Here is a 22,540-nt window from a genome sequence, read left to right as displayed (position 1 = left end):
GTCCGCAGCTTTCTAACTGCTAGAAGTTCATGGCTTACCACTCGCCTGCCCCTTAAATTCGCATTAGCATTCGAATGCAAGGTATTCTTGGACAACTTTGCTGTGCTTGCTTCTAGTTCTGCCCCAGCGCACCATAGATATGCTTTCTCTTCCCTTTAGTTTTTGAGATGCCGAGAACTCCGGAATTTAGAACACAAGTCCGGGGACGTATACTGTGCTGGCACAGTTTCTCCTTTCTAGAGAGAGTGGAAAAACATTTTGCTGAGATGCAGAAGACAAGAAATGCAGAATACGGAGATACAGAGCTGTCCGAAATTAAGTGCCTCTGCCAGGCGTCTTTCGTCAGAAATAGAGCTCCGGAGCGCACAGTGACCGGCACAGTGCTCTCTGCGCGAATAGGCGCTTGATCGCATCCGAGAGACGGAGAGCGCGGTACCTTCTAGGATGCGAAGAGTGAAGCCGCACAACACCCGGACTGTGTCCGCAGCTTTCTAACTGCTAGAAGTTCATGGCTTACCACTCGCCTGCCCCTTAAATTCGCATTAGCATTCGAATGCAAGGTAATCTTGGACAACTTTGCTGTGCTTGCTTCTAGTTCTGCCCCAGCGCACCATAGATAACCTTTCTCTTCCCTTTACTTTCTGAGATGCCGAGAACTTGGGAATTTAGAACACAAGTCCAGGGACGTATACTATGCTGGCACAGTTTCCCCTTGCTAGACAGAGTGGAAAAACATTTTGCTGAGATGCAGAAGACAAGAAATGCGGAATACGGAGATACGGAGCTGTCCGAAATTAATTGCCACTGCAAGGCGTCTTTCGTCAGAAATAGAGCTCCGGAGCGCAAAGTGACCGGCACAGTGCTCTCTGCGCGAATAGGCACTTGATCGCATCCGAGAGACGGAGAGCGCGGTACCTTCTAGGATGCGAAGAGTGAAGCCGCACAACACCCGGACTGTGTCCAGAGCTTTCTAACTGCTGGAAGTTCATGGCTTACCACTCGCCTGCCCCTTAAATTCGCATTAGCATTCGAATGCAGGGTATTCTTAGACAACTTTGCTGTGCTTGCTGCTAGTTCTGCCCCAGCCCACCATAAATAACCTTTCTCTTATCTTTAGTTTTTGAGATGCCGAGAACTGGGGAATTTAGAACACAAGTCCAGGGACGTATACTGTGCTGGCACAGTTTCTCCTTGCTAGACAGAGTGGAAAAGCATTTTGCTGAGATGCAGAAGACAAGAAATGCAGAATACGGAGATACGGAGCTGTCCGAAATTAAGTGCCGCTGCCAGGCGTCTTTCGTCAGAAAGAGAGCTCCAGAGCGCACAGTGACCGGCACAGTGCTCTCTGCGTGAATAGGCGCTTGATCGCTTCCGAGAGACGGAGAGCGCGGTACCTTCTAGGATGTGAAGAGTGAAGCCGCACAACACCCGGACTGTGTCCGCAGCTTTCTAACTGCTAGAAGTTCATGGCTTACCACTCGCGTGCCCCTTAAATTCGCATTAGCATTCGAATGGAAGGTATTCTTGGACAACTTTGCTGTGCTTGCTGCTAGTTCTGCCCCAGCCCACCATAGATAACCTTTCTCTTCCCTTTAGTTTTTGAGATGCCGAGAACTCGGGAATTGAAAACACAAGTCCGGGGACGTATACTGTGCTGGCACAGTTTCTCCTTGCTAGACAGAGTGGAAAAACATTTTGCTGAGATGCAGAAGACAAGAAATGCAGAATACGGAGATACGGAGCTGTCCGAAATTAAGTGCCGCTGCCAGGCGTATTTCGTCAGAAATAGAGCTCCGGAGCGCACAGTGTCCGGCACAGTGCTCTCTGCGCGAATAGCCGCTCGATCGCATCCGAGAGACGGAGAGCGCGGTACATTCTAGGATGCGAAGAGTGAAGCCGCACAACACCCGGACTGTGTCCGCAGCTTTCTAACTGCTAGAAGTTCATGGCTTACCACTCGCCTGCCCCTTAAATTCGCATTAGCATACGAATGCAAGGTATTCTTGGACAACTTTGCTGTGCTTGCTTCTAGTTCTGCCCCAGCGCACCATAGATAACCTTTCTCTTCACTTTAGTTTTTGAGATGCCGAGAAATCAGGAATTTAGAACACAAGTCCGGGGATGTATACGGTGCTGGCACAGTTTCTCCTTGCTAGACAGAGTGGAAAAACATTTTGCTGAGATGCAGAAGACAAGAAATGCAGAATACGGAGATACGGAGCTGTCCGAAATTAAGTGCCGCTGCCAGGCGTCTTTCGTCAGAAAGAGAGCTCCGGAGCGCACAGTGACCGGCACAGTGCTCTCTGCGCGAATAGGCGCTTGATCGCATCCGAGAGACGGAGGGCTCGGTACCTTCTAGGATGCGAAGAGTGAAGCCACACAACACCCGGACTGTGTCCGCAGCTTTCTAACTGCTAGAAGTTCATGGCTTACCACTCGCCTGCCCCTTAAATTCGCATTAGCATTCGAATGGAAGGTATTCTTGGACAACTTTGCTGTGCTTGCTGCTAGTTCTGCCCCAGCCCACCATAGATAACCTTTCTCTTCCCTTTAGTTTTTGAGATGCCGAGAACTGGGGAATTTAGAACACAAGTCCGGGGACGTATACTGTGCTGGCACAGTTTCTCCTTGCTAGACAGAGTGGAAAAACATTTTGCTGAGATGCAGAAGACAAGAAATGCAGAATACGGAGATACGGAGCTGTCCGAAATTAAGTGCCGCTGCCAGGCGTCTTTCGTCAGAAATAGAGCTCCGGAGCGCAGTGTCCGGCACAGTGCTCTCTGCGCGAATAGGCGCCTGATCGCATCCGAGAGACGGAGAGCGCGGTACCTTCTAGGATGCGAAGAGTGAAGCCGCACAACACCCGGACTGTGTCCGCAGCTTTCTAACTGATAGAAGTTCATGGCTTACCACTCGCCTGCCCCTTAAATTCGCATTAGCATTCAAATGCAAGGTATTCTTGGACAACTTTGCTGTGCTTGCTTCTAGTTCTGCCCCAGCCCACCATCGATAACCTTTCTCTTCCCTTTAGTTTTTGAGATGCCGAGAACTCGGGAATTTAGAACACAAGTCCGGGGACGTATACTGTGCTGGCACAGTTTCTCCTTTCTAGAGAGAGTGGAAAAGCATTTTGCTGAGATGCAGAAGACAAGAAATGCAGAATACGGAGATACGGAGCTGTCCGAAATTAAGTGCCGCTGCCAGGCGTCTTTCGGCAGAAAGAGAGCTCCGGAGCGCACAGTGACCGGCACAGTGCTCTCTGCGCGAATAGGCGCTTGATCGCATCCGAGAGACGGAGAGCGCGGTACCTTCTAGGATGCGAAGAGTGAAGCCGCACGACACCCGGACTGTGTCCGCAGCTTTCTAACTGCTAGAAGTTCATGGCTTACCACTCGCCTGCCCCTTAAATTCGCATTAGCATTCGAATGCAAGGTATTCTTGGACAACTTTGCTGTGCTTGCTTCTAGTTCTGCCCCAGCGCACCATAGATATGCTTTCTCTTCCCTTTAGTTTTTGAGATGCCGAGAACTCCGGAATTTAGAACACAAGTCCGGGGACGTATACTGTGCTGGCACAGTTTCTCCTTTCTAGAGAGAGTGGAAAAACATTTTGCTGAGATGCAGAAGACAAGAAATGCAGAATACGGAGATACAGAGCTGTCCGAAATTAAGTGCCTCTGCCAGGCGTCTTTCGTCAGAAATAGAGCTCCGGAGCGCACAGTGACCGGCACAGTGCTCTCTGCGCGAATAGGCGCTTGATCGCATCCGAGAGACGGAGAGCGCGGTACCTTCTAGGATGCGAAGAGTGAAGCCGCACAACACCCGGACTGTGTCCGCAGCTTTCTAACTGCTAGAAGTTCATGGCTTACCACTCGCCTGCCCCTTAAATTCGCATTAGCATTCGAATGCAAGGTAATCTTGGACAACTTTGCTGTGCTTGCTTCTAGTTCTGCCCCAGCGCACCATAGATAACCTTTCTCTTCCCTTTACTTTCTGAGATGCCGAGAACTTGGGAATTTAGAACACAAGTCCAGGGACGTATACTATGCTGGCACAGTTTCCCCTTGCTAGACAGAGTGGAAAAACATTTTGCTGAGATGCAGAAGACAAGAAATGCGGAATACGGAGATACGGAGCTGTCCGAAATTAATTGCCACTGCAAGGCGTCTTTCGTCAGAAATAGAGCTCCGGAGCGCAAAGTGACCGGCACAGTGCTCTCTGCGCGAATAGGCACTTGATCGCATCCGAGAGACGGAGAGCGCGGTACCTTCTAGGATGCGAAGAGTGAAGCCGCACAACACCCGGACTGTGTCCGGAGCTTTCTAACTGCTGGAAGTTCATGGCTTACCACTCGCCTGCCCCTTAAATTCGCATTAGCATTCGAATGCAGGGTATTCTTAGACAACTTTGCTGTGCTTGCTGCTAGTTCTGCCCCAGCCCACCATAAATAACCTTTCTCTTATCTTTAGTTTTTGAGATGCCGAGAACTGGGGAATTTAGAACACAAGTCCAGGGACGTATACTGTGCTGGCACAGTTTCTCCTTGCTAGACAGAGTGGAAAAGCATTTTGCTGAGATGCAGAAGACAAGAAATGCAGAATACGGAGATACGGAGCTGTCCGAAATTAAGTGCCGCTGCCAGGCGTCTTTCGTCAGAAAGAGAGCTCCAGAGCGCACAGTGACCGGCACAGTGCTCTCTGCGTGAATAGGCGCTTGATCGCTTCCGAGAGACGGAGAGCGCGGTACCTTCTAGGATGTGAAGAGTGAAGCCGCACAACACCCGGACTGTGTCCGCAGCTTTCTAACTGCTAGAAGTTCATGGCTTACCACTCGCGTGCCCCTTAAATTCGCATTAGCATTCGAATGGAAGGTATTCTTGGACAACTTTGCTGTGCTTGCTGCTAGTTCTGCCCCAGCCCACCATAGATAACCTTTCTCTTCCCTTTAGTTTTTGAGATGCCGAGAACTCGGGAATTGAAAACACAAGTCCGGGGACGTATACTGTGCTGGCACAGTTTCTCCTTGCTAGACAGAGTGGAAAAACATTTTGCTGAGATGCAGAAGACAAGAAATGCAGAATACGGAGATACGGAGCTGTCCGAAATTAAGTGCCGCTGCCAGGCGTCTTTCGGCAGAAAGAGAGCTCCGGAGCGCACAGTGACCGGCACAGTGCCCTCTGCACGAATAGCCGCTTGATCGCATCCGAGAGACGGAGAGCGCGGTACCTTCCAAGATGCGAAGAGTGAAGCTGCACAACACCCGGACTGTGTCCGCAGCTTTCTAACTGCTAGAAGTTCATGGCTTACCACTCGCGTGCCCCTTAAATTCGCAGTAGCATTCGAATGGAAGGTATTCTTGGACAACTTTGCTGTGCTTGCTTCTAGTTCTGCCCCAGCCCACCATCGATAACCTTTCTCTTCCCTTCAGTTTTTGAGATGCCGAGAACTCGGGAATTTAGAACACAAGTCCGGGGACGTATACTGTGCTGGCACAGTTTCTCCTTGCTAGACAGAGTGGAAAAACATTTTGCTGAGATGCAGAAGACAAGAAATGCAGAATACGGAGATACGGAGCTGTCCGAAATTAAGTGCCGCTGCCAGGCGTATTTCGTCAGAAATAGAGCTCCGGAGCACACAGTGACCGGCACAGTGGTCTCTGCGCGAATAGCCGCTTGATCGCATCCGAGAGACGGAGAGCGCGGTACCTTCTAGGATGCGAAGAGTGAAGCCGCACAACACCCGGACTGTGTCCGCAGCTTTCTAACTGCTAGAAGTTCATGGCTTACCACTCGCCTGCCCCTTAAATTCACATTAGCATTCGAATGCAAGGTATTCTTGGACAACTTTGCTGTGCTTGCTTCTAGTTCTGCCCCAGCGCACCATAGATAACCTTTCTCTTCCCTTTAATTTTTGAGAGGCCGAGAACTCAGGAATTTAGAACACAAGTCCGGGGACGTATACGGTGCTGGCACAGTTTCTCCTTGCTAGACAGAGTGGAAAAGCATTTTGCTGAGATGCAGAGGACAAGAAATGAAGAATACGGAGATACGGAGCTGTCCGAAATTAAGTGCCGCTGCCAGGCGTCTTTCGGCAGAAAGAGAGCTCCGGAGCGCACAGTGACCGGCACAGTGCTCTCTGCGCGAATAGCCGCTTGATCGCATCCGAGAGACGGAGGGCGCGGTACCTTCTAGGATGCGAAGAGTGAAGCCGCACAACACCCGGACTGTGTCCGCAGCTTTCTAACTGCTAGAAGTTCATGGCTTACCACTCGCCTGCCCCTTAAATTCGCATTAGCATTCGAATGGAAGGTGTTCTTAGACAACTTTGCTGTGCTTGCTGCTAGTTCTGCCCCAGCCCACCATAGATAACCTTTCTCTTCCCTTTAGTTTTTGAGATGCCGAGAACTCGGGAATTTAGAACACAAGTCCGGGGACGTATACTGTTCTGGCACAGTTTCTCCTTGCTAGACAGAGTGGAAAAACATTTTGCTGAGATGCAGAAGACAAGAAATGCAGAATACGGAGATACGGAGCTGTCCGAAATTAAGTGCCGCTGCCAGGCCTATTTCGTAAGAAATAGAGCTCCGCAGCGCAGTGTCCGGCACAGTGCTCTCTGCGCAAATAGCCGCTTGATCGCATCCGAGAGACGGAGAGCGCGGTAACTTCTAGGATGCGAAGAGTGAAGCCGCACAACACCCGGACTGTGTCCGCAGCTTTCTAACTGATAGAAGTTCATGGCTTACCACTCGCCTGCCCCTTCAATTCGCATTAGCATTCAAATGAAAGGTATTCTTGGACAACTTTGCTGTGCTTGCTTCTAGTTCTGCCCCAGCGCACCATAGATAACCTTTCTCTTCCCTTTAGTTTTTGAGATGCCGAGAACTCGGGAATTTAGAACACAAGTCCGGGGACGTATACTGTGCTGGCACAGTTTCTCCTTGCTAGACAGAGTGGAAAAGCATTTTGCTGAGATGCAGAAGACAAGAAATGCACAATACGGAGATACGGAGCTGTCCGAAATTAAGTGCCGCTGCCAGGCGTCTTTCGGCAGAAAGAGAGCTCCGGAGCGCACAGTGACCGGCACAGTGCTCTCTGCGCGAATAGGCGCTTGATCGCATCCGAGAGACGGAGGGCGCGGTACCTTCTAGGATGCGAAGAGTGAAGCCGCACAACACCCGGACTGTGTCCACAGCTTTCTAACTGCTAGAAGTTCATGGCTTACCAATCGCGTTCCCCTTAAATTCGCATTAGCATTCGAATGGAAGGTATTCTTGGACAACTTTGCTGTGCTTGCTGCTAGTTCTGCCCCAGCCCACCATAGATAACCTTTCTCTTCCCTTTAGTTTTTGAGATGCCGAGAACTCGGGAATTTAGAACACAAGTCCGGGGTCGTATACTGTGCTGGCACAGTTTCTCCTTGCTAGACAGAGTGGAAAAACATTTTGCTGAGATGCAGAAGACAAGAAATGAAGAATACGGAGATACGGAGCTGTCCGAAATTAAGTGCCGCTGCCAGGCGTCTTTCGGCAGAAAGAGAGCTCCGGAGCGCACAGTGACCGGCACAGTGCTCTCTGCGCGAATAGCCGCTTGATCGCATCCAAGACACGGAGGGCGCAGTACCTTCTAGGATGCGAAGAGTGAAGCCGCACAACACCCGGACTGTGTCCGCAGCTTTCTAACTGCTAGAAGTTCATGGCTTACCACTCGCGTGCCCCTTAAATTCGCATTAGCATTCGAATGGAAGGTATTCTTAGACAACTTTGCTGTGCTTGCTGCTAGTTCTGCCCCAGCCCACCATAGATAACCTTTCTCTTCCCTTTAGTTTTTGAGATGCCGAGAACTCCGGAATTTAGAACACAAGTCTGGGGACGTATACTGTGCTGGCACAGTTTCTCCTTGCTAGACAGTGTGGAAAAACATTTTGCTGAGATGCAGAAGAAAAGAAATGCAGAATACGGAGATACGGAGCTGTCCGAAATTAAGTGTCGCTGCCAGGCGTCTTTCGTCAGAAATAGAGCTCTGGAGCGCATAGTGTCCGGCACAGTGCTCTCTGCGTGAATAGCCGCTTGATCGCATCTGAGAGACGGTGAGCGCGGTACCTTCTAGGATGCGAAGAGTGAAGCCGCACAACACCCGGACTGTGTCCGCAGCTTTCTAACTGCTAGAAGTTCATGGCTTACCACTCGCCTGCCCCTTAAATTCGCATTAGCATTCGAATGGAAGGTATTCTTAGACAACTTTGCTGTGCTTGCTGCTAGTTCTGCCCCAGCCCACCATAGATAACCTTTCTCTTCCCTTTAGTTTTTGAGATGCCGAGAACTCGGGAATTTAGAACACAAGTCCGGGGACGTATACTGTGCTGGCACAGTTTCTCCTTGCTAGACAGAGTGGAAAAACATTTTGCTGAGATGCAGAAGACAAGAAATGCAGAACACGGAGATACGGAGCTGTCCGAAATTAAGTGCCGCTGCCAGGCGTCTTTCGTCAGAAATAGAGCTTCGGAGCGCAGTGTCCGGCACAGTGCTCTCTGCGCAAATAGCCGCTTGATCGCATCCGAGAGACGGAGAGCGCGGTACCTACTAGGATGCGAAGAGTGAAGCCGCACAACACCCGGACTGTGTCCGCAGCTTTCTAACTGATAGAAGTTCATGGCTTACCACTCGCCTGCCCCTTCAATTCGCATTAGCATTCAAATGCAAGGTATTCTTGGACAACTTTGCTGTGCTTGCTTCTAGTTGTGCCCCAGCGCACCATAGATATGCTTTCTCTTCCCTTTAGTTTTTGAGATGCCCAGAACTCGGGAATTTAGAACACAAGTCCGGGGACATATACTGTGCTGGCACAGTTTCTCCTTGCTAGACAGAGTGGAAAAACATTTTGCTGAGATGCAGAAGTCAAGAAATGCAGAATACGGAGATACGGAGCTGTCCGAAATTAAGTGCCCCTGCCAGGCGTCTTTCGTCAGAAATAGAGCTCCGGAGCGCACAGTGTCCGGCACAGTGCTCTCTGTGCGAATAGCTGCTTGATCGCATCTGAGACACGGAGAGCGCGGTACCTTCTAGGATGCGAAGAGTGAAGCCGCACAACACCCGGACTGTGTCCGCAGCTTTCTAACTGCTAGAAGTTCATGGCTTACCACTCGCCTGCCCCTTAAATTCGCATTAGCATTCTAATGCAAGGTATTCTTGGACAACTTTGCTGTGCTTGCTGCTAGTTCTGCCCCAGCCCACCATAGATAACCTTTCTCTTCCCTTTAGTTTTTGAGATGCCGAGAACTCGGGAATTTAGAACACAAGTCCGGGGACGTATACTGTGCTGGCACAGTTTCTCCTTCCTAGACAGAGTGGAAAAACATTTTGCTGAGATGCAGAAGTCAAGAAATGCAGAACACGGAGATACGGAGCTGTCCGAAATTAAGTGCCCCTGCCAGGCGTCTTTCGGCAGAAAGAGAGCTCCGGAGCACACAGTGACCGGCACAGTGCTCTCTGCGCGAATAGCCGCTTGATCGCATCCGGGAGACGGAGAGCGCGGTACCTTCTAGGATGCGAAGAGTGAAGCTGCACAACACCCGGACTGTGTCCGCAGCTTTCTAACTGCTAGAAGTTCATGGCTTACCACTCGCGTGCCCCTTAAATTCGCATTAGCATTCGAATGGAAGGTATTCTTGGACAGCTTTGCTGTGCTTGCTGCTAGTTCTGCCCCAGCCCACCATAGATAACCTTTCTCTTCCCTTTAGTTTTTGAGATGCCGAGAACTCGGGAATTTAGAACACAAGTCCGAGGACGTATACTGTGCTGGCACAGTTTCTCCTTGCTAGACAGAGTGGAAAAACATTTTGCTGAGATGCAGAAGACAAGAAATGCAGAATACGGAGATACGGAGCTGTCCGAAATTAAGTGCCGCTGCCAGGCCTATTTCGTAAGAAATAGAGCTCCGGAGCGCAGTGTCCGACACAGTGCTCTCTGCGTGAATAGCCGCTTGATCGCATCTGAGAGACGGAGAGCGCGGTACCTTCTAGGATGCGAAGAGTGAAGCCGCACAACACCCGGACTGTGTCCGCAGCTTTCTAACTGCTAGAAGTTCATGGCTTACCACTCGCCTGCCCCTTAAATTCGCATTAGCATTCTAATGCAAGGTATTCTTGGACAACTTTGCTGTGCTTGCTTCTAGTTCTGCCCCAGCGCACCATAGATAACCTTTCTCTTCCCTTTAGTTTTTGAGATGCCGAGAACTCGGGAATTTAGAACACAAGTCCAGGGACGTATACTATGCTGGCACAGTTTCTCCTTGCTAGACAGAGTGGAAAAATATCTTGCTGAGATGCAGAAGACAAGAAATGCAGAATACGGAGATACGGAGCTGTCCGAAATTAAGTGCCGCTGCCAGGCGTCTTTCGGCAGAAAGAGAGCTCCGGAGCGCACAGTGACCGGCACAGTGCTCTCTGCACGAAGAGGCGCTTGATCGCATCCGAGAGACGGAGGGTGCGGTACCTTCTAGGATGCGAAGACTGAAGCCGCACAACACCCAGACTGTGCCCGCAGTTTTCTAACTGCTAGAAGTTCATGGCTTACCACTCGCGTGCCCCTTAAATTCGCATTAGCATTCGAATGCAAGGTATTCCTGGACAACTTTGCTGTGCTTGCTTCTAGTTCTGCCCCAGCGCATCATAGATATGCTTTCTCTTCCCTTTAATTTTTGAGATGCCGAGAACTCAGGAATTTAGAACACAAGTCCGGGGACGTATACTGTGCTGGCACAGTTTCTCCTTGCTAGACAGAGTGGAAAAGCATTTTGCTGAGATGCAGAAGACAAGAAATGCAGAATACGGAGATACGGAGCTGTCCGAAGTTAAGTGCCGCTGCCAGGCCTATTTCGTAAGAAATAGAGCTCCGGAGCGCAGTGTCCGGCACAGTGCTCTCTGCGTGAATAGCCGCTTGATCGCATCTGAGAGACGGAGAGCGCGGTACCTTCTAGGATGCGAAGAGTGAAGCCGCACAACACCCGGACTGTGTCCGCAGCTTTCTAACTGATAGAAGTTCATGGCTTACCACTCGCCTGCCCCTTCAATTCGCATTAGCAGTCAAATGCAAGGTATTCTTGGACAACTTTGCTGTGCTTGCTTCTAGTTCTGCCCCAGCGCACCATAGATAACCTTTCTCTTCCCTTTAATTTTTGAGATGCCGAGAACTCGGGAATTTAGAACACAAGTCCGGGGACGTATACTGTGCTGGCACAGTTTCTCCTTGCTAGACAGAGTGGAAAAGCATTTTGCTGAGATGCAGAAGACAAGAAATGCACAATACGGAGATACGGAGCTGTCCGAAATTAAGTGCCGCTGCCAGGCGTCTTTCGGCAGAAAGAGAGCTCCGGAGCGCACAGTGACCGGCACAGTGCTCTCTGCGCGAATAGGCGCTTGATCGCATCCGAGAGACGGAGGGCGCGGTACCTTCTAGGATGCGAAGAGTGAAGCCGCACAACACCCGGACTGTGTCCGCAGCTTTCTAACTGCTAGAAGTTCATGGCTTGCCAATCGCGTGCCCCTTAAATTCGCATTAGCATTCGAATGGAAGGTATTCTTGGACAACTGTGCTGTGCTTGCTGCTAGTTCTGCCCCAGCCCACCATAGATAACCTTTCTCTTCCCTTTAGTTTTTGAGATGCCGAGAACTCCAGAATTTAGAACACAAGTCCGGGGACGTATACTGTGCTGGCACAGTTTCTCCTTGCTAGACAGAGTGGAAAAACATTTTGCTGAGATGCAGAAGACAAGAAATGCAGAATACGGAGATACGGAGCTGTCCGAAATTAAGTGCCGCTGCCAGGCGTCTTTCGTCAGAAATAGAGCTCCGGAGCGCATAGTGTCCGGCACAGTGCTCTCTGCGTGAATAGCCGCTTGATCGCATCTGAGAGACGGTGAGCGCGGTACCTTCTAGGATGCGAAGAGTGAAGCCGCACAACACCCGGACTGTGTCCGCAGCTTTCTAACTGCTAGAAGTTCATGGCTTACCACTCGCCTGCCCCTTAAATTCGCATTAGCATTCGAATGGAAGGTATTCTTAGACAACTTTGCTGTGCTTGCTGCTAGTTCTGCCCCAGCCCACCATAGATAACCTTTCTCTTCCCTTTAGTTTTTGAGATGCCGAGAACTCGGGAATTTAGAACACAAGTCCGGGGACGTATACTGTGCTGGCACAGTTTCTCCTTGCTAGACAGAGTGGAAAAACATTTTGCTGAGATGCAGAAGACAAGAAATGCAGAACACGGAGATACGGAGCTGTCCGAAATTATGTGCCGCTGCCAGGCGTCTTTCGGCAGAAAGAGAGCTCCGGAGCGCAGTGTCCGGCACAGTGCTCTCTGCGCAAATAGCCGCTTGATCGCATCCGAGAGACGGAGAGCGCGGTACCTTCTAGGATGCGAAGAGTGAAGCCGCACAACACCCGGACTGTGTCCGCAGCTTTCTAACTGATAGAAGTTCATGGCTTACCACTCGCCTGCCCCTTCAATTCGCATTAGCATTCAAATGCAAGGTATTCTTGGACAACTTTGCTGTGCTTGCTTCTAGTTGTGCCCCAGCGCACCATAGATATGCTTTCTCTTCCCTTTAGTTTTTGAGATGCCCAGAACTCGGGAATTTAGAACACAAGTCCGGGGACGTATACTGTGCTGGCACAGTTTCTCCTTGCTAGACAGAGTGGAAAAACATTTTGCTGAGATGCAGAAGTCAAGAAATGCAGAATACAGAGATACGGAGCTGTCCGAAATTAAGTGCCCCTGCCAGGCGTCTTTCGTCAGAAATAGAGCTCCGGAGCGCACAGTGTCCGGCACAGTGCTCTCTGTGCGAATAGCTGCTTGATCGCATCTGAGACACGGAGAGCGCGGTACCTTCTAGGATGCGAAGAGTGAAGCCGCACAACACCCGGACTGTGTCCGCAGCTTTCTAACTGCTAGAAGTTCATGGCTTACCACTCGCCTGCCCCTTAAATTCGCATTAGCATTCTAATGCAAGGTATTCTTGGACAACTTTGCTGTGCTTGCTGCTAGTTCTGCCCCAGCCCACCATAGATAACCTTTCTCTTCCCTTTAGTTTTTGAGATGCCGAGAACTCGGGAATTTAGAACACAAGTCCGGGGACGTATACTGTGCTGGCACAGTTTCTCCTTGCTAGACAGAGTGGAAAAGCATTTTGCTGAGATGCAGAAGACAAGAAATGCACAATACGGAGATACGGAGCTGTCCGAAATTAAGTGCCGCTGCCAGGCGTCTTTCGGCAGAAAGAGAGCTCCGGAGCGCACAGTGACCGGCACAGTGCTCTCTGCGCGAATAGGCGCTTGATCGCATCCGAGAGACGGAGGGCGCGGTACCTTCTAGGATGCGAAGAGTGAAGCCGCACAACACCCGGACTGTGTCCGCAGCTTTCTAACTGCTAGAAGTTCATGGCTTACCAATCGAGTGCCCCTTAAATTCGCATTAGCATTCGAATGGAAGGTATTCTTGGACAACTGTGCTGTGCTTGCTGCTAGTTCTGCCCCAGCCCACCATAGATAACCTTTCTCTTCCCTTTAGTTTTTGAGATGCCGAGAACTCCGGAATTTAGAACACAAGTCCGGGGACGTATACTGTGCTGGCACAGTTTCTCCTTGCTAGACAGAGTGGAAAAACATTTTGCTGAGATGCAGAAGACAAGAAATGCAGAGTACGGAGATACGGAGCTGTCCGAAATTAAGTGCCGCTGCCAGGCGTCTTTCGTCAGAAATAGAGCTCCGGAGCGCATAGTGTCCGGCACAGTGCTCTCTGCGTGAATAGCCGCTTGATCGCATCTGAGAGACGGAGAGCGCGGTACCTTCTAGGATGCGAAGAGTGAAGCCGCACAACACCCGGACTGTGTCCGCAGCTTTCTAACTGATAGAAGTTCATGGCTTACCACTCGCCTGCCCCTTCAATTCGCATTAGCATTCAAATGCAAGGTATTCTTGGACAACTTTGCTGTGCTTGCTTCTAGTTGTGCCCCAGCGCACCATAGATATGCTTTCTCTTCCCTTTAGTTTTTGAGATGCCCAGAACTCGGGAATTTAGAACACAAGTCCGGGGACATATACTGTGCTGGCACAGTTTCTCCTTGCTAGACAGAGTGGAAAAACATTTTGCTGAGATGCAGAAGATAAGAAATGCAGAATACGGAGATACGGAGCTGTCCGAAATTAAGTGCCCCTGCCAGGCGTCTTTCGTCAGAAATAGAGCTCCGGAGCGCACAGTGTCCGGCACAGTGCTCTCTGTGCGAATAGCTGCTTGATCGCATCTGAGACACGGAGAGCGCGGTACCTTCTAGGATGCGAAGAGTGAAGCCGCACAACACCCGGACTGTGTCCGCAGCTTTCTAACTTCTAGAAGTTCATGGCTTACCACTCGCCTGCCCCTTAAATTCGCATTAGCATTCTAATGCAAGGTATTCTTGGACAACTTTGCTGTGCTTGCTGCTAGTTCTGCCCCAGCCCACCATAGATAACCTTTCTCTTCCCTTTAGTTTTTGAGATGCCGAGAACTCGGGAATTTAGAACACAAGTCCGGGGACGTATACTGTGCTGGCACAGTTTCTCCTTCCTAGACAGAGTGGAAAAACATTTTGCTGAGATGCAGAAGTCAAGAAATGCAGAACACGGAGATACGGAGCTGTCCGAAATTAAGTGCCCCTGCCAGGCGTCTTTCGGCAGAAAGAGAGCTCCGGAGCACACAGTGACCGGCACAGTGCTCTCTGCGCGAATAGCCGCTTGATCGCATCCGGGAGACGGAGAGCGCGGTACCTTCTAGGATGCGAAGAGTGAAGCCGCACAACACCCGGACTGTGTCCGCAGCTTTCTAACTGCTAGAAGTTCATGGCTTACCACTCGCGTGCCCCTTAAATTCGCATTAGCATTCGAATGGAAGGTATTCTTGGACAGCTTTGCTGTGCTTGCTGCTAGTTCTGCCCCAGCCCACCATAGATAACCTTTCTCTTCCCTTTAGTTTTTGAGATGCCGAGAACTCGGGAATTTAGAACACAAGTCCGGGGACGTATACTGTGCTGGCACAGTTTCTCCTTGCTAGACAGAGTGGAAAAACATTTTGCTGAGATGCAGAAGACAAGAAATGCAGAATACGGAGATACGGAGCTGTCCGAAATTAAGTGCCGCTGCCAGGCGTCTTTCGTCAGAAATAGAGCTCCGGAGCGCACAGTGTCCGGCACAGTGCTCTCTGCGCGAATAGCCGCTTGATCGCATCCAGGAGACGGAGAGCGCGGTACCTTCTAGGATGCGAAGAGTGAAGCCGCACAACACCCGGACTGTGCCCGCAGCTTTCTAACTGCTAGAAGTTCATGGCTTACCACTCGCCTGCCCCTTAAATTCGCATTAGCATTCGAATGCAAGGTATTCCTGGACAACTTTGCTGTGCTTGCTTCTAGTTCTGCCCCAGCGCATCATAGATATGCTTTCTCTTCCCTTTAATTTTTGAGATGCCGAGAACTCAGGAATTTAGAACACAAGTCCGGGGACGTATACTGTGCTGGCACAGTTTCTCCTTGCTAGACAGAGTGGAAAAGCATTTTGCTGAGATGGAGAAGACAAGAAATGCAGAATACGGAGATACGGAGCTGTCCGAAATTAAGTGCCGCTGCCAGGCCTATTTCGTAAGAAATAGAGCTCCGGAGCGCAGTGTCCGGCACAGTGCTCTCTGCGTGAATAGCCGCTTGATCGCATCTGAGAGACGGAGAGCGCGGTACCTTCTAGGATGCGAAGAGTGAAGCCGCACAACACCCGGACTGTGTCCGCAGCTTTCTAACTGATAAAAGTTCATGGCTTACCACTCGCCTGCCCCTTCAATTCGCATTAGCAGTCAAATGCAAGGTATTCTTGGACAACTTTGCTGTGCTTGCTTCTAGTTCTGCCCCAGCGCACCATAGATAACCTTTCTCTTCCCTTTAGTTTTTGAGATGCCGTGAACTCGGGAATTTAGAACACAAGTCCGGGGACGTATACTGTGCTGGCACAGTTTCTCCTTGCTAGACAGAGTGGGAAAATATCTTGCTGAGATGCAGAAGACAAGAAATGCAGAATATGGAGATACGGAGCTGTCCGAAATTAAGTGCCGCTGCCAGGCGTCCTTCGACAGAAAGGGAGCTCCGGAGCGCACAGTGACCGGCACAGTGCTCTCTGCACGAAGAGGCGCTTGATCGCATCTGAGAGACGGAGGGTGCGGTACCTTCTAGGATGCGAAGAGTGAAGCCGCACAACACCCGGACTGTGTCCGCAGCTTTCTAACTGATAGAAGTTCATGGCTTACCACTCGCCTGCCCCTTAAATTCGCATTAACATTCAAATGCAAGGTATTCTTGGACAACTTTGCTGTGCTTGCTTCTAGTTCTGCCCCAGCGCACCATAGATATGCTTTCTCTTCCCTTTAGTTTTTGAGATGCCCAGAACTCGGGAATTTAGAACACAAGTCCGGGGACATATACTGTGCTGGCACAGTTTCTCCTTGCTAGACAGAGTGGAAAAACATTTTGCTGAGATGCAGAAGTCAAGAAATGCAGAATACGGAGATACGGAGCTGTCCGAAATTAAGTGCCCCTGCCAGGCGTCTTTCGTCAGAAATAGAGCTCCGGAGCGCACAGTGTCCGGCACAGTGCTCTCTGTGCGAATAGCTGCTTGATCGCATCTGAGACACGGAGAGCGCGGTACCTTCTAGGATGCGAAGAGTGAAGCCGCACAACACCCGGACTGTGTCCGCAGCTTTCTAACTGCTAGAAGTTCATGGCTTACCACTCGCCTGCCCCTTAAATTCGCATTAGCATTCGAATGCAAGGTATTCTTGGACAACTTTGCTGTGCTTGCTGCTAGTTCTGCCCCAGCCCACCATAGATAACCTTTCTCTTCCCTTTAGTTTTTGAGATGCCGAGAACTCGGGAATTTAGAACACAAGTCCGGGGACGTATACTGTGCTGGCACAGTTTCTCCTTCCTAGACAGAGTGGAAAAACATTTTGCTGAGATGCAGAAATCAAGAAATGCAGAACACGGAGATACGGAGCTGTCCGAAATTAAGTGCCCCTGCCAGGCGTCTTTCGGCAGAAAGAGAGCTCCGGAGCGCACAGTGACCGGCACAGTGCTCTCTGCGCGAATAGCCGCTTGATCGCATCCGGGAGACGGAGAGCGCGGTACCTTCTAGGATGCGAAGAGTGAAGCTGCACAACACCCGGACTGTGTCCGCAGCTTTCTAACTGCTAGAAGTTCATGGCTTATCACTCGCGTGCCCCTTAAATTCGCATTAGCATTCGAATGGAAGGTATTCTTGGACAGCTTTGCTGTGCTTGCTGCTAGTTCTGCCCCAGCCCACCATAGATAACCTTTCTCTTCCCTTTAGTTTTTGAGATGCCGAGAACTCGGGAATTTAGAACACAAGTCCGGGGACGTATACTGTGCTGGCACAGTTTCTCCTTGCTAGACAGAGTGGAAAAACATTTTGCTGAGATGCAGAAGACAAGAAATGCAGAATACGGAGATACGGAGCTGTCCGAAATTAAGTGCCGCTGCCAGGCGTCTTTCGTCAGAAATAGAGCTCCGGAGCGCACAGTGTCCGGCACAGTGCTCTCTGCGCGAATAGCCGCTTGATCGCATCCAGGAGACGGAGAGCGCGGTACCTTCTAGGATGCGAAGAGTGAAGCCGCACAACACCCAGACTGTGCCCGCAGCTTTCTAACTGCTAGAAGTTCATGGCTTACCACTCGCCTGCCCCTTAAATTCGCATTAGCATTCGAATGCAAGGTATTCCTGGACAACTTTGCTGTGCTTGCTTCTAGTTCTGCCCCAGCGCATCATTGATATGCTTTCTCTTCCCTTTAATTTTTGAGATGCCGAGAACTCAGGAATTTAGAACACAAGTCCGGGGACGTATACTGTGCTGGCACAGTTTCTCCTTGCTAGACAGAGTGGAAAAGCATTTTGCTGAGATGCAGAAGACAAGAAATGCAGAATACGGAGATACGGAGCTGTCCGAAATTAAGTGCCGCTGCCAGGCGTCTTTCGGCAGAAAGAGAGCTCCGGAGCGCACAGTGACCGGCACAGTGCTCTCTGCACGAAGAGGCGCTTGATCGCATCCGAGAGACGGAGGGTGCCGTACCTTCTAGGATGCGAAGACTGAAGCCGCACAACACCCGGACTGTGTCCGCAGCTTTCTAACTGCTAGAAGTTCATGGCTTACCACTCGCGTGCCCCTTAAATTCGCATTAGCATTCGAATGCAAGGTATTCCTGGACAACTTTGCTGTGCTTGCTTCTAGTTCTGCCCCAGCGCATCATAGATATGCTTTCTCTTCCCTTTAATTTTTGAGATGCCGAGAACTCAGGAATTTAGAACACAAGTCCGGGGACGTATACTGTGCTGGCACAGTTTCTCCTTGCTAGACAGAGTGGAAAAGCATTTTGCTGAGATGCAGAAGACAAGAAATGCAGAATACGGAGATACGGAGCTGTCCGAAATTAAGTGCCGCTGCCAGGCGTCTTTCGGCAGAAAGAGAGCTCCGGAGCGCACAGTGACCGGCACAGTGCTCTCTGCACGAAGAGGCGCTTGATCGCATCCGAGAGACGGAGGGTGCGGTACCTTCTAGGATGCGAAGAGTGAAGCCGCACAACACCCGGACTGTGTCCGCAGCTTTCTAACTGATAGAAGTTCATGGCTTACCACTCGCCTGCCCCTTAAATTCGCATTAGCATTCAAATGCAAGGTATTCTTGGACAACTTTGCTGTGCTTGCTTCTAGTTCTGCCCCAGCGCACCATAGATATGCTTTCTCTTCCCTTTAGTTTTTGAGATGCCGAGAACTCCGGAATTTAGAACACAAGTCCGGGGACGTATACTGTGCTGGCACAGTTTCTCCTTTCTAGAGGGAGTGGAAAAGCATTTTGCTGAGATGCAGAAGACAAGAAATGCAGAATACGGAGATACGGAGCTGTCCGAAATTAAGTGCCGCTGCCAGGCGTCTTTCGGCAGAAAGAGAGCTCCGGAGCGCACAGTGTCCGGCACAGTGCTCTCTGCGCGAATAGCCGCTTGATCGCATCCAAGAGACGGAGAGCGGGGTACCTTCTAGGATGCGAAGAATGAAGCCGCACAACACCCGGACTGTGTCCGCAGCTTTCTAACTGCTAGAAGTTCATGGCTTACCACTCGCCTGCCCCTTAAATTCGCATTAGCATTCGAATGCAAGGTATTCTTGGACAACTTTGCTGTGCTTGCTTCTAGTTCTGCCCCAGCGCACCATAGATAACCTTTCTCTTCCCTTTAGTTTCTGAGATGCCGAGAACTTGGGAATTTAGAACACAAGTCCAGGGACGTATACTATGCTGGCACAGTTTCCCCTTGCTAGACAGAGTGGAAAAACATTTTGCTGAGATGCAGAAGACAAGAAATGCGGAATACGGAGATACGGAGCTGTCCGAAATTAAGTGCCACTGCCAGGCGTCTTTCGGCAGAAAGAGAGCTCCGGAGCGCAAAGTGACCGGCACAGTGCTCTCTGCGCGAATAGGCGCTTGATCGCATCCGAGAGACGGAGAGCGCGGTACCTTCCAAGATGCGAAGAGTGAAGCCGCACAACACCCGGACTGTGTCCGCAGCTTTCTAAATGCTAGAAGTTCATGGCTTACCACTCGCGTGCCCCTTAAATTCGCATTAGCATTCGAATGCAAGGTATTCTTGGACAACTTTGCTGTGCTTGCTTCTAGTTCTGCCCCAGCGCACCATAGATATGCTTTCTCTTCCCTTTAATTTTTGAGATGCCGAGAACTCAGGAATTTAGAACACAAGTCCGGGGACGTATACTGTGCTGGCACAGTTTCTCCTTGCTAGACAGAGTGGAAAAACATTTTGCTGAGATGCAGAAGACAAGAAATGCAGAATACGGAGATACGGAGCTGTCCGAAATTAAGTGCCGCTGCCAGGCGTCTTTCGGCAGAAAGAGAGCTCCGGAGCGCACAGTGACCGGCACAGTGCTCTCTGCGCGAATAGGCGCTTGATCGCATCCGGGAGACGGAGAGCGCGGTACCTTCCAAGATGCGAAGAGTGAAGCCGCACAACACCCGGACTGTGTCCGCAGCTTTCTAACTGCTAGAAGTTCATGGCTTGCCACTCGCCTGCCCCTTAAATTCGCATTAGCATTCGAATGGAAGGTATTCTTGGACAAATTTGCTGTGCTTGCTGCTAGTTCTTCCCCAGCCCACCATAGATAACCTTTCTCTTCCCTTTAGTTTTTGAGATGCCGAGAACTCGGGAATTTAGAACGCAAGTCTGGGGACGTATACTGTGCTGGCACAGTTTCTCCTTGCTAGACAGAGTGGAAAAACATTTTGCTGAGATGCAGAAGACAAGAAATGCAGAATACGGAGACAAGGAGCTGTCCGAAATTAAGTGCCGCTGCCAGGCGTCTTTCGGCAGAAAGAGAGCTCCGGAGCGCACAGTGACCGGCACAGTGCTCTCTGCGCGAATAGCCGCTTGATCGCATCCGGGAGACGGAGAGCGCGGTACCTTCCAAGATGCGAAGAGTGAAGCTGCACAACACCCGGACTGTGTCCGCAGCTTTCTAACTGCTAGAAGTTCATGGCTTACCACTCGCGTGCCCCTTAAATTCGCATTAGCATTCGAATGGAAGGTATTCTTGGACAACTTTGCTGTGCTTGCTGCTAGTTCTGCCCCAGCCCGCCATAGATAACCTTTCTCTTCCCTTTAGTTTCTGAGATGCCGAGATCTTGGGAATTTAGAACACAAGTCCAGGGACGTATACTATGCTGGCACAGTTTCCCCTTGCTAGACAGAGTGGAAAAACATTTTGCTGAGATGCAGAAGACAAGAAATGCGGAATACGGAGATACGGAGCTGTCCGAAATTAAGTGCCCCTGCCAGGCGTCTTTCGGCAGAAAGAGAGCTCCCGAGCGCAAAGTGACCGGCACAGTGCTCTCTGCGCGAATAGGCGCTTGATCGCATCCGAGAGACGGAGAGCGCGGTACCTTCCAAGATGCGAAGAGTGAAGCCGCACAACACCCGGACTGTGTCCGCAGCTTTCTAAATGCTAGAAGTTCATGGCTTACCACTCGCGTGCCCCTTAAATTCGCATTAGCATTCGAATGCAAGGTATTCTTGGACAACTTTGCTGTGCTTGCTTCTAGTTCTGCCCCAGCGCACCATAGATATGCTTTCTCTTCCCTTTAATTTTTGAGATGCCGAGAACTCAGGAATTTAGAACACAAGTCCGGGGACGTATACTGTGCTGGCACAGTTTCTCCTTGCTAGACAGAGTGGAAAAACATTTTGCTGAGATGCAGAAGACAAGAAATGCAGAATACGGAGATACGGAGCTGTCCAAAATTAAGTGCCGCTGCCAGGCGTCTTTCGTCAGAAATAGAGCTCCGGAGCGCAGTGTCCGGCACAGTGCTCTCTGCGCAAATAGCCGCTTGATCGCATCCGAGAGACGGAGAGCGCGGTACCTTCTAGGATGCGAAGAGTGAAGCCGCACAACACCCGGACTGTGTCCGCAGCTTTCTAACTGCTTGAAGTTCATGGCTTACCACTCGCCTGCCCCTTCAATTCGCATTAACATTCAAATGCAAGGTATTCTTGGACAACTTTGCTGTGCTTGCTGCTAGTTCTGCCCCAGCGCACCATAGATATGCTTTCTCTTCCCTTTAGTTTTTGAGATGCCGAGAACTCCGGAATTTAGAACACAAGTCCGGGGACGTATACTGTGCTGGCACAGTTTCTCCTTTCTAGAGGGAGTGGAAAAGAATTTTGCTGAGATGCAGAAGACAAGAAATGCAGAATACGGAGATACGGAGCTGTCCGAAATTAAGTGCCGCTGCCAGGCGTCTTTCGGCAGAAAGAGAGCTCCGGAGCGCACAGTGTCCGGCACAGTGCTCTCTGCGCGAATAGCCGCTTGATCGCATCCGAGAGACGGAGAGCGCGGTACCTTCTAGGATGCGTAGAGTGAAGCCGCACAACACCCGGACTGTGTCCGCAGCTTTCTAACTGCTAGAAGTTCATGGCTTACCACTCGCCTGCCCCTTAAATTCGCATTAGCATTCGAATGCAAGGTATTCTTGGACAACTTTGCTGTGCTTGCTTCTAGTTCTGCCCCAGCGCACCATAGATAACCTTTCTCTTCCCTTTAGTTTCTGAGATGCCGAGAACTTGGGAATTTAGAACACAAGTCCAGGGACGTATACTATGCTGGCACAGTTTCCCCTTGCTAGACAGAGTGGAAAAACATTTTGCTGAGATGCAGAAGACAAGAAATGCGGAATACGGAGATACGGAGCTGTCCGAAATTAAGTGCCACTGCCAGGCGTCTTTCGGCAGAAAGAGAGCTCCGGAGCGCAAAGTGACCGGCACAGTGCTCTCTGCGCGAATAGGCGCTTGATCGCATCCGAGAGACGGAGAGCGCGGTACCTTCCAAGATGCGAAGAGTGAAGCCGCACAACACCCGGACTGTGTCCGCAGCTTTCTAAATGCTAGAAGTTCATGGCTTACCACTC

Source organism: Passer domesticus, chromosome W (assembly GCF_036417665.1).
Source record: "Passer domesticus isolate bPasDom1 chromosome W, bPasDom1.hap1, whole genome shotgun sequence".
In the NCBI taxonomy this organism is placed as follows: domain Eukaryota; kingdom Metazoa; phylum Chordata; class Aves; order Passeriformes; family Passeridae; genus Passer; species Passer domesticus.
The sequence above is the reverse complement of the archived record's forward strand: the minus strand, read 5'-3'. Positions refer to the sequence as shown.